General features: G+C 38.7%; 1 long non-coding RNA gene across 2 annotated transcripts in view; it reads right to left on the reverse strand.

The window, feature by feature from the left end:
• Positions 1 to 14,714, reverse strand: part of LOC309437890 — a 123,486-nt gene that overhangs the window by 70,802 nt on the left and 37,970 nt on the right. The window contains exons 3-6 of one of the 2 annotated variants that reach the window (XR_014183663.1): positions 6,217 to 6,330; positions 5,542 to 5,626; positions 3,601 to 3,702; positions 2,144 to 2,750 (exon numbers count right to left, since the gene is read on the reverse strand). This is a non-coding gene — a long non-coding RNA (uncharacterized lncRNA). Of the gene's footprint in view, positions 1 to 1,851; positions 2,751 to 3,600; positions 3,703 to 5,541; positions 5,627 to 6,216; positions 6,331 to 14,714 lie in introns of those variants that run through there. The other variant, XR_014183664.1, reaches the window with a different exon arrangement.

Genomic DNA, 14,714 nt, shown 5'->3' on the forward strand with positions numbered 1-14,714 from the left:
ATTGGTTTTGTGGTTAAAAACATATTTTCCTGTTGAAACTTAATGTAGTTTATATTAAAAGGTTAAAAAATAAAACAAAAAAAAATCAGCATTAAAAGAATATATATGTTTGGTTCTTAAGTCAGTCATCTATTCGCTGAGCCCCACACTAGGCCTGAAATTTCAAAATCAACAGAATCCTTGTGGGACAAGAAAACTGTTTTCTGTATATCCACACAACAAAGGGAACATTAGCAGTTAAAGCTCTTCCCAGTTTCCTTATTCCCCTCACCCCTTTTAAAAAAAAATTATTATTATACTTTTTAGAAGATGGCTACACATATAGTCTCTAAGGGACTAAAACCAATGAGTTCCTTCACCTGAATCAACCAAAAAATTATTCTTGTAGATTCATGATATCAAAGATGTAAACATACACACCTATATTTTACTATGACTTTTGCATAGCGAATAGATTAGTCATTGTTGATGCTGAAACTGTTATGACAAACTAAATTTTGTTTGGTTGGTTTTGGCTTGGTTGTTTGTGGGGGTTTTAGTTTGGTTTGGTTTGTATTTAAAGGATAATGTATTTGAAAAGCTGAAGAGCAGTCAGAGGCCACTCCTCTTTTTCAGTATCCAGCTTTTCCGATCATATTTTCTCAAGACCACAAAACACAGTAGCAAGAGAAAGCTGAACGTATTTGAATCAGCACAAGTTACAAATTTATGGAACTTAAGACCAGAAAAGGCTGCTCAATAAAACAATCTGAATGCCTCTATATGACAAGCTATCAAATTTCCTCTGGGCTCTCTTTTATTGTGCTCCCTCCGTTGCATCTCAGTGACAGGCTGTGTTTGGCTAAAGCATGTTTTGCAGACAGCCCTCCAGCTGTGGGGCAGCTAAGATACTTATATAGGTACAATGTACGTATATAGAAGAAATGAGCCACCAAGAGAGTTTTAGACAATCACAGAAACAAGGGTAACTAGCCATTGACTATAATCTGAAAACTAAAAACATGCCTCTGGAATTATGCATATTTGTTCTAGACACAAAATCATCATCTTTCCCTGAAACAGTTGAAAAGCTATACCATGATGTTTTACCAGATCTTCTAGAGTTAGTTAGGACATCCTAACTATGCTGTCCTAGCTATGCTGCCAAACCCACCCTTGTGGGCAGAAGGCATACCAGCACAGGTCTGATTTTGTCTTGTGATTAATGAGATGGTTTAACAATACAGAAGGAAAACCTTTTGTGGCCATTGTGGTGATTGCTGATAACAGTATATGCTATACATATACTCAAAGGCCTTTGTAGTGTAGGCTACAAGTTCTTTATCAGAGAAACAGTCCAGTGGAGTTACAAAGAAGATGTTTGAGAACCATCATTAAATGGCAAAGCCTTTGAGAACCATCACGAAATGGCAAAGCCTTTCTTCCAAGCATGTAGTCAATTCCTTCTTTCTCTATAGCAAGAATAATATGTCTCAACATTGAAGAACTATTTCTTTTCATGTCTAACTGTTCAGTCACGTACAACTTTCCCAAACTTCCAACTGGCCTGCTAGATTTAAGTTTCTGCAGTGCCCAATGCCCCAATAACACTGCAAATCTGGTGAAAAAAAAATGGTTTAGCTGTTCTCAATTAGAAGACAGCTATGGGGAAAAAAAAATCTTCCTTTAAGCAGTATGCCAGATCACCCTACAAGGAGGAGAAAATTCAAGTTTAGCTTACAAACAGTCTAAAATATTGAAAAATATCTTAGAATTTCCTTCATGGGTTGCCTTTTGTTTCACTGAGTGAATCTAGCTTACTTATTTCAGACTTAAAAGACTGAAATATATCATAGGAAAGCAGCAGTATGGATGCTTACTTGTTCATATGCTCTTTCATGAACTGAAGTACATGGAGCTTTTTAAGGGAGAAGAAGAGTCTCTTTAGTCCCCAAAAAGGGATTTCCAATATTGTAAAATTATGCTAGGAATATAGCAATATGACTTGTCATGACAGAAACACATAGAAACAGTACTACAGTCTGTCATTTTTTAAAATACTTTGGAATAATCTACCCCAAATCAGGAGACAGATTCAGATTGGTGCTATGGTCATCACTGCTTCTAAGGAGTTCTTTGTAATAGTATTTGTGAACTTACAGACCTCTTAAGGCTAGAAAGGACCACATAGAATATCTCATGTTCTCTTCTCTTTAGTACAACCATATCATTTCACCCAGCTGTGTCTCCATTGTTTGCTAAAGCATAACATCCACTCTCAGTTTGCAGACTTCAGGAAGTGGTAAGCTTGCTTTTCTTCCCAATAATTTGTTCCAGTGCCTGATAACTTCATTGGTAGCAACTGAGGAGTGTAACACTAATCTAGGTGGCAACCAAAAAGTACTGGGAATAGATCTACCTGTTTAAATAATGGTATTCAAGATGATTCATATCCTTCTCATCAGGTCTGTTAATCATGAAAGCAAAAAGGCTTTAAGAATTTATTTTTTTTTTAAGCAGCCACTACTTTTGTAAACTTTTTGCATTTGTTTCTCATCATTTGGGTTTCTAGAAGCTTGTAAAATTTGGAGGCAAATCCACATTCTGGTTTCCATCTCCATAAGCCACAATGCTTTCAAACAATGACTGATACTTTCTTCTGTAGCTTTCCGTGATTTCCATGCAGCCTTTTTTCATGATAGAATGGAAGCCTTCTTCTCACAATGAAATTATTCCCATATGGAGTCATTGCTGGAAGTTCATGAGAACTCCTACACATGCACAAAAAAGGAATAAGAAATGTGAATAGTCTTTGGGATGCCACAGAACACATTTCCAGATAAAATAATAGTTTGAATTTTTGCAGACCTTTCCATCTTCAAAGCATTGGACATGCACTCATCATCAGAAAATATTAGTGATATTAATCATCATAAATGTTATTTTACTATCGTTCTGCTTCATCATCACTGTCGGATTTAGCTGCCACAGTTCAAGGGGTGATAAAACTATTATATATGACGGATAGTCTTAGCCTCTGTAGTGTACCCAACTTTGACAAGTACATCGCCAGTAGAATTCTTGGAAATCTTACTCTGTGGAATAGGGTTAGGATATAGAAAGAGTGCATTGCACAAAGGCTGACTGCTACCATATATTAAGACCAGGTGGTCTTAATGGGTGGGCTACAACCCTCCCATCTGCCCTCCCTCTGTAAATCTGTACTCGCTTTGAAGCTTTACCCTTACAAGTTCTGAGTCCTTTATTAGAAGCTGAGGCTCAGCAGCACAGGGGATTAGCCTTTATTGTCTCACTCATGACCAGGCCTGTCTGAAGGCCCTTTTTTTTTTCTGTAAGAGGTGCTTATTGATGGCAGAAGTCCTGCGGCGGATAATTCCCAGAACACATCCATACATGGCAATGGACCACAGTGTGGAGACTCCTGAGCAAACCTGATGACTGAGATAGTCCTATAGCACACAACAGCACTATGCAGAGAGGCTGTTAAGGTCCCAAAAGCAGCTCAGCCATGTTTCCACAGCCCTGCACCCAACTACATTAGCCCTTGCTCTAGTTCAGAGATGCTTTGATACAGGTCTACCAATTCAGTGCCCATCTCACCACGACTGCAGCACCTCCATAACAGTGGCACATGGCCATGTACCACCCGCTGCAGTGGACTGCTACAGTAGTCAGAACTTCAGAAACGGACACACAGCAATGCTGAAAAGAAAGAAAGAAAGCGCTTTAAAGTTCTACGTTTATCATCTGTTATGCCAACAGAGAGGGAAGCTAAAGTTCGACTTATTTGATCAAACTAAGTAATTCAAGCATCTTCTATCTAATTTTAGGCCAAAGAAAATTGCAGTAATCCAGAAGCAGCTGATAAATCAAAAACAGAAAAATAGGAATTAAAGTTTAGTTGAGGCCTTTCATCTTTATTACCCTTCTTTATGTGCATATGGTAGGTGCTCAACACTTTCGAAGTCTGTATGATATTCTCTTGTGCTTCAGGAGCTGTAGGGCTGTAGTTGTCTATAAAAAGGCAACCTAACAGTCTCCTGTGACTGAGAGTTGAATGTGTTATTTGTTACCAGCTGGTTCACGGATAGATTGAGCCCAAGTCTTGGCTTTAAGTGATCAAACTTACTTTAAAACACTTGCTCATGGGGTGAATTCATGTATTGAGAGAATTCTGGCACAATATTTTATTCTGACTCTGGTCTATAACTTTTTTTTCTAAACTAATATTAAAACCAGAACCTATAATACACCAAATGCAGACTGCATTTTTTGGAAAGCTGATACCAAACGTAACAGTAAATGAACCCTTCTGAAAGGTTAAAGCTGCTTTCATATAAAACATTTTCTACCAGGAAATGGAAGTGGAATGTTGAACTAAGCATTTAACTTGAAAGAACCGTGCAAAAAACTCCAATGGTTGCATTATCCTTTAAAATAAAAAAAAGCAAAAGGTTTTTATGAGCATTCAGAGCTCTAGTTTCATAAAAAGGGTATTATGGTGACAAGGTAAAATGAATCCCGGTATTTTGGATGCTTTATTCAACCTTCCAACAGCTTCCTCCCTCTGCATTAACCATTCTAGGGTGACATTTCACAGTATTTCTGAATTCATCCAACAGTCCTGCTCCTTCCACTTCTTCCTGCATCCTTCTTTCCCTGGCATGCAGGCCCATTTCTTTCCTTCCACTCTGATTTTCACGTGGCTCCTTGGTGAACCCAATTGGATTACTAAACCAAGAGAAAACTATTCATGTTTTTATTTCGCTGAGCTAGGTTTCTACCAGCTGGCAAAGTAAAAGAGCTCCAGGGATGATACAGAAATCAGAGATGGTGCAGAAGAAGAAATAACTGAAAACAGCACTCCTAGATATTCTTGAGAGATCTCCAACTCTTAAAGCATCCATTCTAAGTAATGTGATTGTCTCTTACAAATAGACTTACCATTTCCATTTGAGATTGTGGACATGTTACGCTAGCTTCTGCAAAAAAAACTAATGCCAGTAATCATACCAAACAGATTTACTATTTAGAGAGACAACAAAGGTAAAGGGCAAACAGATACACCATAGGGTGATTGCACACTGCTCTTAGGAGTAGACACTCCTGCATGAGGGCAAAGACCCATGCATCTTTATGTTAAGCAATCAAAGAGTGTCTATTTACAGGATATAATTTTCTGCTTTTGGAGAGGGGAAATAAAAAAATAAAAAACAAAAAAAGGTTTTACAGTTTCCTTGACTCCTGATTTTGATTCCTTCATCATTCGGAGGTGGTTGGGGAAGCCATTCAAATAAGCCAGACACATTGAGCTACTGCTGATTTGCCAGATTCCAGTGTCCTCAAGTGTGACACAACATTATTATTCAGTGTCCAGTATTTAAAAATCAGAAGTGATTTAATCTGGCTCTCTGCCATCCCACTTGCTGACATGTTGACACCATGTAAATAATGCATAGCTCTGTGACCAGAGTGCTTTCATGCCACATGCTGAAAGAAACAGACAACACCTGCTATTATTATTAGCCACATCTTAGATACCTTAAATGTGCAACATGAACATCAAAATGTTGTGTCTCCAGCTCTAGACTTCTTCATTAGGGCTCAGAAGGAACCTGTGTATCCACTGAGATGAAAAACAGAAATTGCTGATTTATATCTCACATTCTTTAAAAGTCTCCCTTCTAAGACTGTTGCTAAATAACTGAATTTGTTAACTAACATAGGAACTTCCACCAGCGAGATTTTTCTCTGTACAGTGTTGACTGAAAATGCCACCATTTTAGAAGAAAGCTTAAAGAGCAACAGTTCTACACTCCAAAATTCTAACTATGTAATTAATATCAAACACTGCTCCCTGCTAACATTAGCCAGCCTACTTCAACTCTTCTGATCATGTCAAAATGTAAGTCTACCAATATCATCAGGGCATGCTTACTAAACCAAAGCAAAACTGTGGTTTCCATTGGAGAACACTTTAAAGCAAAGACCGCACATCTGATGTGTCACCTATTTCTTACATGACCGTCTTTGGTCATCTAAATGTCACACAATCTCAGTTATACTGAAAGCAGACAGCAATATATGCTGCTTCCCACAGGGCATTTAACAAGATTGAAGGTTATCTATATCACTAGTCCCCAGCTAGCATTACATACACCTGCCTCTCCACTCTTCTGACTGCTAAGCAGAGAAAGTGGCTGATTATATTTTTACCTTTCCATGGTGTATAACAGCAGAAAACTTGCTTGTCTTCTTCATTTCTCTGAGCCTATATCATCAGAGCAGGACCGTGATATGCATTCTTCATATGAAGACACACAGGTGTAACTGTCAAATCAGGAGAGACAACAAAACGATGAAAAATTATGAAAAGCAAAAAAGAAGTCTTCATAGTTTAGAAGTTGGAATGGTTGTGTTGTTGTGAAGAACACATCTCAGTCCTCACTCTGTGGCCAGCACTAGGGAATTGCAGCCATGTAGACATGCAGTTCTCTACTGACTTTAGATTCCCAAAGCCTGAAATAAAATAATATCTGGCTCCAAATCACTGAACTGTGCAACCAGCTCATAATTTCTCAGGGAAAATTAGATATACAGCTCAAAATGCCTTGCTGAAATAAATTCCTTTAGAAACTTTGGAAACTAGCAAATATATAAAAAAGAGACTGTTCTTTCTGGTGTTGTTCTGTTGTTTTGGTTTGTTTTGGTTTTTTTCAGCTCCTATGAGACAGCCAGAGCACACAGAAATTTGGTTTATTCCTGCTCAAGGATGAATACATTGTTCAAAAGGATCAGCATTTTGACAGTCCCAGAATGAGACCAATTCTTTCTGTTTTCTCCATTAAGAAGACCAGGAATCTTGTGGTCTCTTTTCAAAAGAAAGTCATTGTCCAGAATCTTGCCTTGGAGATTTATTTGCAGTATGTTATTTAGAACAGCAAAAGAACACTGGAATGACTTCCTAATTTATTTAATAAATCTGTTCTCAGTCTACTTTATTCGAAGCATTTTTATAGACAGTTTCTTACAAGCTGTTCTACTCTGAAGCTCTGTAATTACACACACCCACCAGTCAAACTTTCTCTTGACCAGAACTGACTTGTAGTGACTACAGTAAATTGAAAGGAAAAGTTTGAGGGAAAGAGTAGGTTGGTTGAGAAGATAACTCACTGGTCATGATGTGATTTCTGTTCTGACAGTTGCTATGGGTAATGTAGATGCCCCTCACACAGAAGTGAGAAAGCCTGTCTTGCGGAGCTCTTGAACAGTTTTTGCTTTGCCTGGGGTTTGGATTTCACAAGGCTAACTAGATTGCCCTTGTCTAGGAAACCCTGCGGGTAAAGCCAGATGGTGTCTGCATGCAAGCTGGAAAGAGTAAAAACTGGGAAAGGGTAGTGGCTGAAAACTAGGGAATAAAACTCACCAAACTAGACAAGCGGGTAAAATATAAAAAGTTAACAAGAAGTTATGAAAGTGGCATGACAAGGGTAATGAAGTGTGCTCACCACAGGAAAAAACGTGAGTATTTTGAAAGGAATGTCAAATGTATTTGGATCTTTTTTCTAAAGTTCATTCAAAGCTTTGTTCAGCAAAGTATGCTCTCTTCTTCCTCAATGAAAGTCTTGTAAGAATTCTATTAGTATCAGAAAATTCCTCTAAATTCTTGTTGCCAGATATATGTCTGTACACACAAGAATAAATTAATTATTCTAAACAAGTCCAGTGCTAGACAAGTAGCAAGTAAAAATAGCACAACTCGCACATTCTTACTAAGAGCTAGCTCAGCAGTCAGCAGCACTGCCTGAATGGTCAACTATAAAAGCTTCTGTTACGTGGTAACCTGATTTGACTGTTTCCTCTACCAAAATGTCCTATTTAAGCAACATAGAATGTACAGGTAAGCCTCATATTTCGTGCAGCTGAAAGTGTGTCAACACTGAAAAGAGCGAAATTTGGGTAAATGTGACTGACTGACAGCAGTAATGAGTCTCTTCAAGAGGAAACAGTGCACTCTTCCTGCCGTCATGGTTTCTCTCTCGATGGTGGAGGGGGACAGAGCAAGGGAAACAGACTCCGCCACATTCGAAGGCAAAATCTTCCGATGGTGAGGCTCTCTTGCATTTTATCTGATGTCCATATTTACAAACTTGAGAACATGTGGTTTCACAGAAACATTCAGAAGGGAAGACAGAGGCAATGAGCAGCACATGCACAACCTGTTTGCTGTGGTAGTTGAGAAGAGCATGAGGGATGCCAAGTCAGGCTGGTGAGGCAGCAGCGAGAGCTGTGGCAAACAGCTGGTGACACCACCAGAGCTGTGGCAAGGAGCTGGGTGTGAGGGCACCGGATGCACACACATACACGAGCCCAACTGGAGGCCAGAAGCAGCTCACTTCCTTGCTTGTAATTTGAGTCGTTTGCAGACCCGTTTCAAGTGGCACACAAAATAGCTTTTTTTTTTAAATACACGTAACAATTATTGCCCCATCCATACAGCATTTTGAACATTTTCTGTGATAAACAGTGCTAGATTTTTTTTTTTCCTACTATGAACATTTTAGATTTCGTATCTAAAATTCATGCACAGTTCCACACAGAGATGTAACCTCTGCTTGATTGTTTACAATTCCAGTGTTATACCCTTTCTTCTCTGCTCACTTTGGCTAATGTGGCTTGATGATTTCACTCTGTGTTTTCCCTTTTAAATCGTATACATCAGATAGCAGATATTCATACTTCCCTTCCATCATGTGACACATTTTCATGATGCAGAGTGACAACGTGGCAGAATCACTTTTTAAAAGAATTAGCCTTGATCTACTCTACAGCATTTCTCAAAAATATGCATGGATTTTTACAGAATAAATTAGGGAATGCAAGGTATAGATGGTGCTGTGCTTGCAAACATTAAATCCTATGTGTTACATTTCTGCAGAAGATCAGTGCTCACTCAATTAGTCTGATGATTCCTTTGTTATTTAAAGTTAATTCCGTTTCTGAAACAGCCTCTTTAAAACTGTGTTATCTGCTTCATCTCTGCACTAGCCTGCTATCTCCAATATGACTGATGCTTTGGAAGACATTGCCGTGAAAGGAGACTCTGCTTGCAGCAGAGTACTTGCAAGCTGACGAACTGTCATCCATCTTCTCTTTTACAGTATGTGCTGGTATAAACAATGAGGAAATCAGATGCTTATTCAGGCTGCATTGAAAAGTAGTGAATCAGAGTTTCATTGAAAATTTGCTGAGGGCACAAGGCTGTAATTTTAAAGGTGTTGAATGTTCCAGATAAATGTATTCTTAGCTTTCTGAAAAGAGCCTAGGCACTTTAACTTCACTTAGTTCAGCTCAAGGCGAATGCTTTCAAACTCCTCAAAACTGCAATAGTCAACGACTTGAATGTTAAATGCCTAGTTACCCTTAAAAACCTGAACCCCAGTTGTTGATGACCAGTAGTCTTAGCCTTGCCAGCTCAATTCAGTCTTCAACTGTACTGTATGAGTGCTACCTACCTACCCATTAGAACCAGGTCATTACCACCCATCTGAACAGTGACTCAGAAGTAATAAATGAGAAATATCCCTCTTGGCCTGTATTTGAAGTCATAACATATAGGCAAAAAGCTAACCATACCATTGCAACCATCCTAGCCCTACAGTCTTATCATCCTTCAAACCTCTAAATAAGCATGAAAAAAGAAAAATTCTTTCTGACAGTCTTTCCTCAGGCTGTGTATGACTGATCTGACAACATTCAGAAAATTGTCGTGAAAAGAGGTTGTGAAAAAATTTTTCATTCTAGGAGCAATTTTTTATTCTAAATAGTTTGTTTTTTAAAAAAATTCATTAAAACGTAACAACATTCCAAGCTAGGATCAATGTGTCTGAAATGACACACTTCAGTTAAAACAAATAAAAAAAAAAAAAAAGGCTTTTTTTTTTTTTTAAAGACAGAAGAATTTGTGTTTTTTAGATTATATCAATGGAAGATCTAGCAAGCCAAAGTGCTTTCCTTTTCCATTCCAGCTAAATCATACACTGTTTAGGGTGGAAATTTGGCAGGAAAATCTGTTGGATTATGCCCACATTGTGGCTGGACTGATTTCTTTATCCTTTTTTGATAGATGGACAACTAGCTGAGCCTTGAATATCTTCAGCAGTGCTGATTCGAAAGTTTCAGTTGGCAGCTGGTTTCCTTGGCTATGGATCCCTATGTTTATAATTTTTTCCTGATATAGAATCCCAATTTCCCCCTCACAATGCTTAGGATCACTTTTTTATTAATATTTTTTTCTTTCTTCTTTCTTGTTAACTAACGAGAATAATCAAATATCATCTCTTTTTTTTTGGTTCCCTTTTTATTATGGACAAAAAGAGGTCACTTCAAACTTCCTAGAATTAATGTGATTAATTCTCTCAATTTAACCTCATACCATGCGTCTTATTTTGTGAGCCTACCATCACTTTTCTTACATAGCTCAAGGTTAAGCCAACTTTTTTTTAAACAAAATATCTAAAACAGTCACGGTATTTTAGCACATGACCATAAACAAGACTAAAGTTTTCCTTTCTCATTATGTATATTTCCATGGATCATGTTGTATAAAAAGTTAGCTGATTCCATGGACCTTTCATCAAGCTAGAAAATGTCTGAGTTTGTAGAGCTGAAAAATACCAGTGCTACAAAAAGGAAGATGCTGATCATTGAGATAACATTTGGAGAGACTAATTCTAATCAGCAAAGCAATGATCCCACTGAACTGGGAGGATTATGTCTCTGGAACCACTACAAAACATTTAAGTAGGATCAGGGAAGGAGAGATTCATTCTAAAGAGAGTAAAGACAAGGTGACAAAGGAGCAGTGGACTGCAAGTTAGCACTTTGAAAAGCTGGTGAAAAAGAAAAAGTTTTAGGAGCTGAAGAAGGACCTAAAACTGACTAAAGAGTTTTGGGGAGCTGTTTGTACATTGGGAAGCTACAGAAGATGACATTAGCCTTGCAGTGCTGAGCTGTGTCACCCAACTACAACTCATGGATGAGAACCCTGGGAGGAAGGAGGCCAAACTGCCTCCTGACTGCAGAGAAAGGTGAAGTAAGCTAAGTCCTGTCTTCCTTGCATACAATTCCTTCCTGCTAGCAGTTTCTTCCTCAGTATGTGCAGAGTCTTGTGCGTTCCCCGCCACGGTGCCCAGGTGTGTTCCCTGGTGCAGTACAGGACATCTTTTCTGGATATATTCCATTAGGTGCATGAGGAAACAGAAGTTCTTCAGTGGTCCTAGCCCTGGGTTGGATTTTCACAAAATCATAATTAAATCAAAGGTAGTAAGTACCCGGTAGCTTCTGGCTGTCCCACTAAACACCTACTTGCCCTAAGCGTCTTTGAACTGATGTTCAAGTGCTGCAATCGGTCATTATAGCTTCATGGATCAGACAACAGGATGTGTGAACACGCACGGAAAGACGGATCATGATGGTATGACTCTGGGAGTCTTTTCTGTTAAAGGGGTGAGCGCTTGGTTCAGAGTGTGTTTGCTCAAGCTTCCAGACACATCCCATTCTCATCAAACGTGCTCATACGACTAACGGGAGATGTACCAGTGACTCCTATGCAGTCATTAATCTGATTTGCCAAGGCATTCTCACACTATTAACCTTTCTAGCTACAATGCAATCCTTCCAGCTACAGTGTAATCTTTTGCATTTTGTCAGTAGTTCCACAGTACCAAAGGTGCCAAGATCATTCAAATTTTTTGACAATTTCTCTAGTTCAGTTCCAACCATGAAAGGTAACTCAGCCAATTCCAAATATAAAAGAACTGCCTCGTATGGGCATTCACTGCCTTCAGTGACAAATAAGTTGGTTTAGGGTAGGAGTGTTATGGCCACTGAGTAGAAAACTCGCCATAGCCTCAGAGCTGACCTTGTTTTACCAGGTAGCTTTTAGCCACCACACCATTTCCTCTGAGCCATGAACCCTTTAACCCTTGCACATGCATCTGGATCCGTGTGTTCAAGGAACACTTATTTCTGCATCTCACTGACCCCCATCATCAAGGTGAAGATTACCAAAGTCTTCTTTTCACTATAGGACTGTCGCTTTTAGGACGTGGGAAATGTGGTTCCTTTTTTAAATAAAGGAAGTCTGACTAATTCTGTAAAGCCACAAAGACCAAACTCTGCCTACACATTTATTCCAGCACCTTACATCATTTCAGCTTTTGAAGTTCTGATGTCCAAAATAACCTTATTGAAATCACAGAACTTTTAAACAACCAGGTCCATACAGGGCAATTGTTTTCCTGACACTGAGGATGAAATTCCACAAATCAAAACACTATAATTGAAATTCTTCTTTAGACTCTAAGAACTTGTTGTGCCTCCATCTGCCTGCTCAATAATTTTCTGCTAAGCATTACTACTGTGTACAAACCATTTACCAGCATTGCTTTCAGGTTGAAGAGCCACTGCATTCAGTCTGACATTGCGAAAAGTTCTGCCTTGCTGGAATTGCTATTTTTGCATTTACATTTGCATCTTTCACTGGCTTGCTGTAGAATGCCATGTATCTAGTTCACGATCTGAAGCCTGAAACTACAGTCTTTGACAGAAGTAGACAGACAGACCTGCTTTCTGGTGGAACTCTTCCCATTGATGTGCAGTCTGGAGGAATGTCACTTCAAAATAATTCCTGACTAAAATGTTTGCATGGCCATTAGGACAGCTAGTAAGGCAGCAGAAGACCTCATGTTCTTGGGCTGCTGTTTATGCCTGTTATCTTTCAGCTCCTATCTGCTTCAGCCAGTATCAAAGCACTGAAGCATGGGGCAGAGCAAGCTCACTGATGATCAACTGAAGTTGAGCACAGTGACCTTGAAGAAACAAAGGGGGACTATCTGCATAGCTGTGGCCAACCCTCTGGCCATACAAGCTACCCACCTGAGCAGCGAGGTACCCGCTGTACACCTTAGGATATCAACAGATGTATGGCAGACCCAGGATCAATTAGCAGGAGATAATCAGCATACCACAGGTCCATAGACAGATACGTAGATGCTGAATCTGTCAAGTCCTATGACAACCTGGCAAAATGAACTTCAGCAGCAGATATAGGTGCTAATACACTATGGTGTTCCTTGCTTACTGACCACGACACCTTGCTGGGAGGTTTCCAGTGCTCTTGAGCTGGGGTGGTCAATCTTCTGGTCCTGCTCAGTCACTTATAGCCTATGGTCTGGCATCTGAACAGCACTTGCTCCTTCTTCCATATCACATTTAAGGGCAGTAAGGGCTTTAAAGCCAAAATCCCTTATTAAACAAAATGAATACTGTCAGGGCTTTTTGAGGTTCAGGGACACTGGACCTTTCCACCTCCAGATCAAACCAGTCAAATATGGTGACATTTCAGGCAAGAGTTCATTTTTGATGTGTTTTTGAGGGTGATAGAAGGTTTGGTTTTAGGTGCATGAAAGGGGAGGAATCAGGCCAGCTAGATTAACTGCCTGAATACTTCCTACTATAGCTCAGGAGGATCAAGTTCTGATCTGAACAAAGCATCAGGGTACACTAGAAACCTTGTTAACATGAATATGTACATAGAGTCACTAATTTAATTGGAAGCAATTGCTGACAACAATACTTAAAATTTACAGAGCTCTTTATACCTGGGATTTTAACATAACCTAGTTGAAATTTAACTGACCATTTTTAAGTCTATGGTAAAACTTCCACTGACAACTGCAGAAGCAGGTTGAGGCCTCACAAAAACTTTTTCAAAAAAATTTTTAAACTTTCACCTCACTGCTTTAAAACATTTTGCAAGCACATACACCCCAGAGGTTTTGTAAAGGTGGTGAGCAAGCTAAAATATATGAGGAAGAAATAATTTGTTCTAAACCGCAGAATAAATCTGTGTCAGAGCTAGAAACTGGACTCAGAACTGTTGATATCCTGTTCTTGTCTGTGGCATGGGCAAGTCTTCTCACTGAGCTTTCAAGTCCACAAGGCAGAAATGATATTATCAGTGAGTTAAAGCTGTTTGAGTTGTTTATGAAGAAAAGTGGACATGATGATACTTGTAGCTCTACAGTTTTCATTTCCTTATTACAAAATGGAAGAAAATTCTTACTTTAAAGCATCCATTCTAGCTTAGTCAGGCTGAGTTTAAGTGCTTAATGCACTTTAAGTAGGGACAATAATAATGGTAAAAAAAATACATGTTTTTTTAAGATCCTTTCAAGTATCACAGTTAAAGTTTTAAGGGAAAAAATAATCAATAGACATTGTCAGAAGCATATAGAAAACATTTCAAATTTTCTTTCTATTTTATCTTATAGAAATCAGGAAGGCAAACAGATTCTTCTCCCTGAAATGCTTACATTCTCCCTGAAAAAAAAAAAAGACAGCAGAGCGTGTATAACTACACAGCTGATTTTCAGCATGCAACCTGTGATAAATGTCAGTTCTTTGGGAAAATGAAGAAATGGTGTTTAAAATAATAATTAAAAAGGAAAGAGAAAGGAGAAAAAATTAGAAGTAAAAGGAAAAAAAAGCACCAGAAACTAGACAGTGACAAAATGACATTGAGGCAGATTTCAGGAAATATATTTTCTTTTCCAGTGTTACATTCCAAGATATTTTTAAATCATAGATATTGAAAACAGATTCCCATACAATTCTTAATCAGTTACAGTAGTTACCAGGGTTAGTGGTTC

This window comes from Streptopelia decaocto (assembly GCF_964273445.1).
Source record: "Streptopelia decaocto genome assembly, chromosome: 3".
Classification (NCBI taxonomy): Eukaryota; Metazoa; Chordata; class Aves; order Columbiformes; family Columbidae; genus Streptopelia; species Streptopelia decaocto.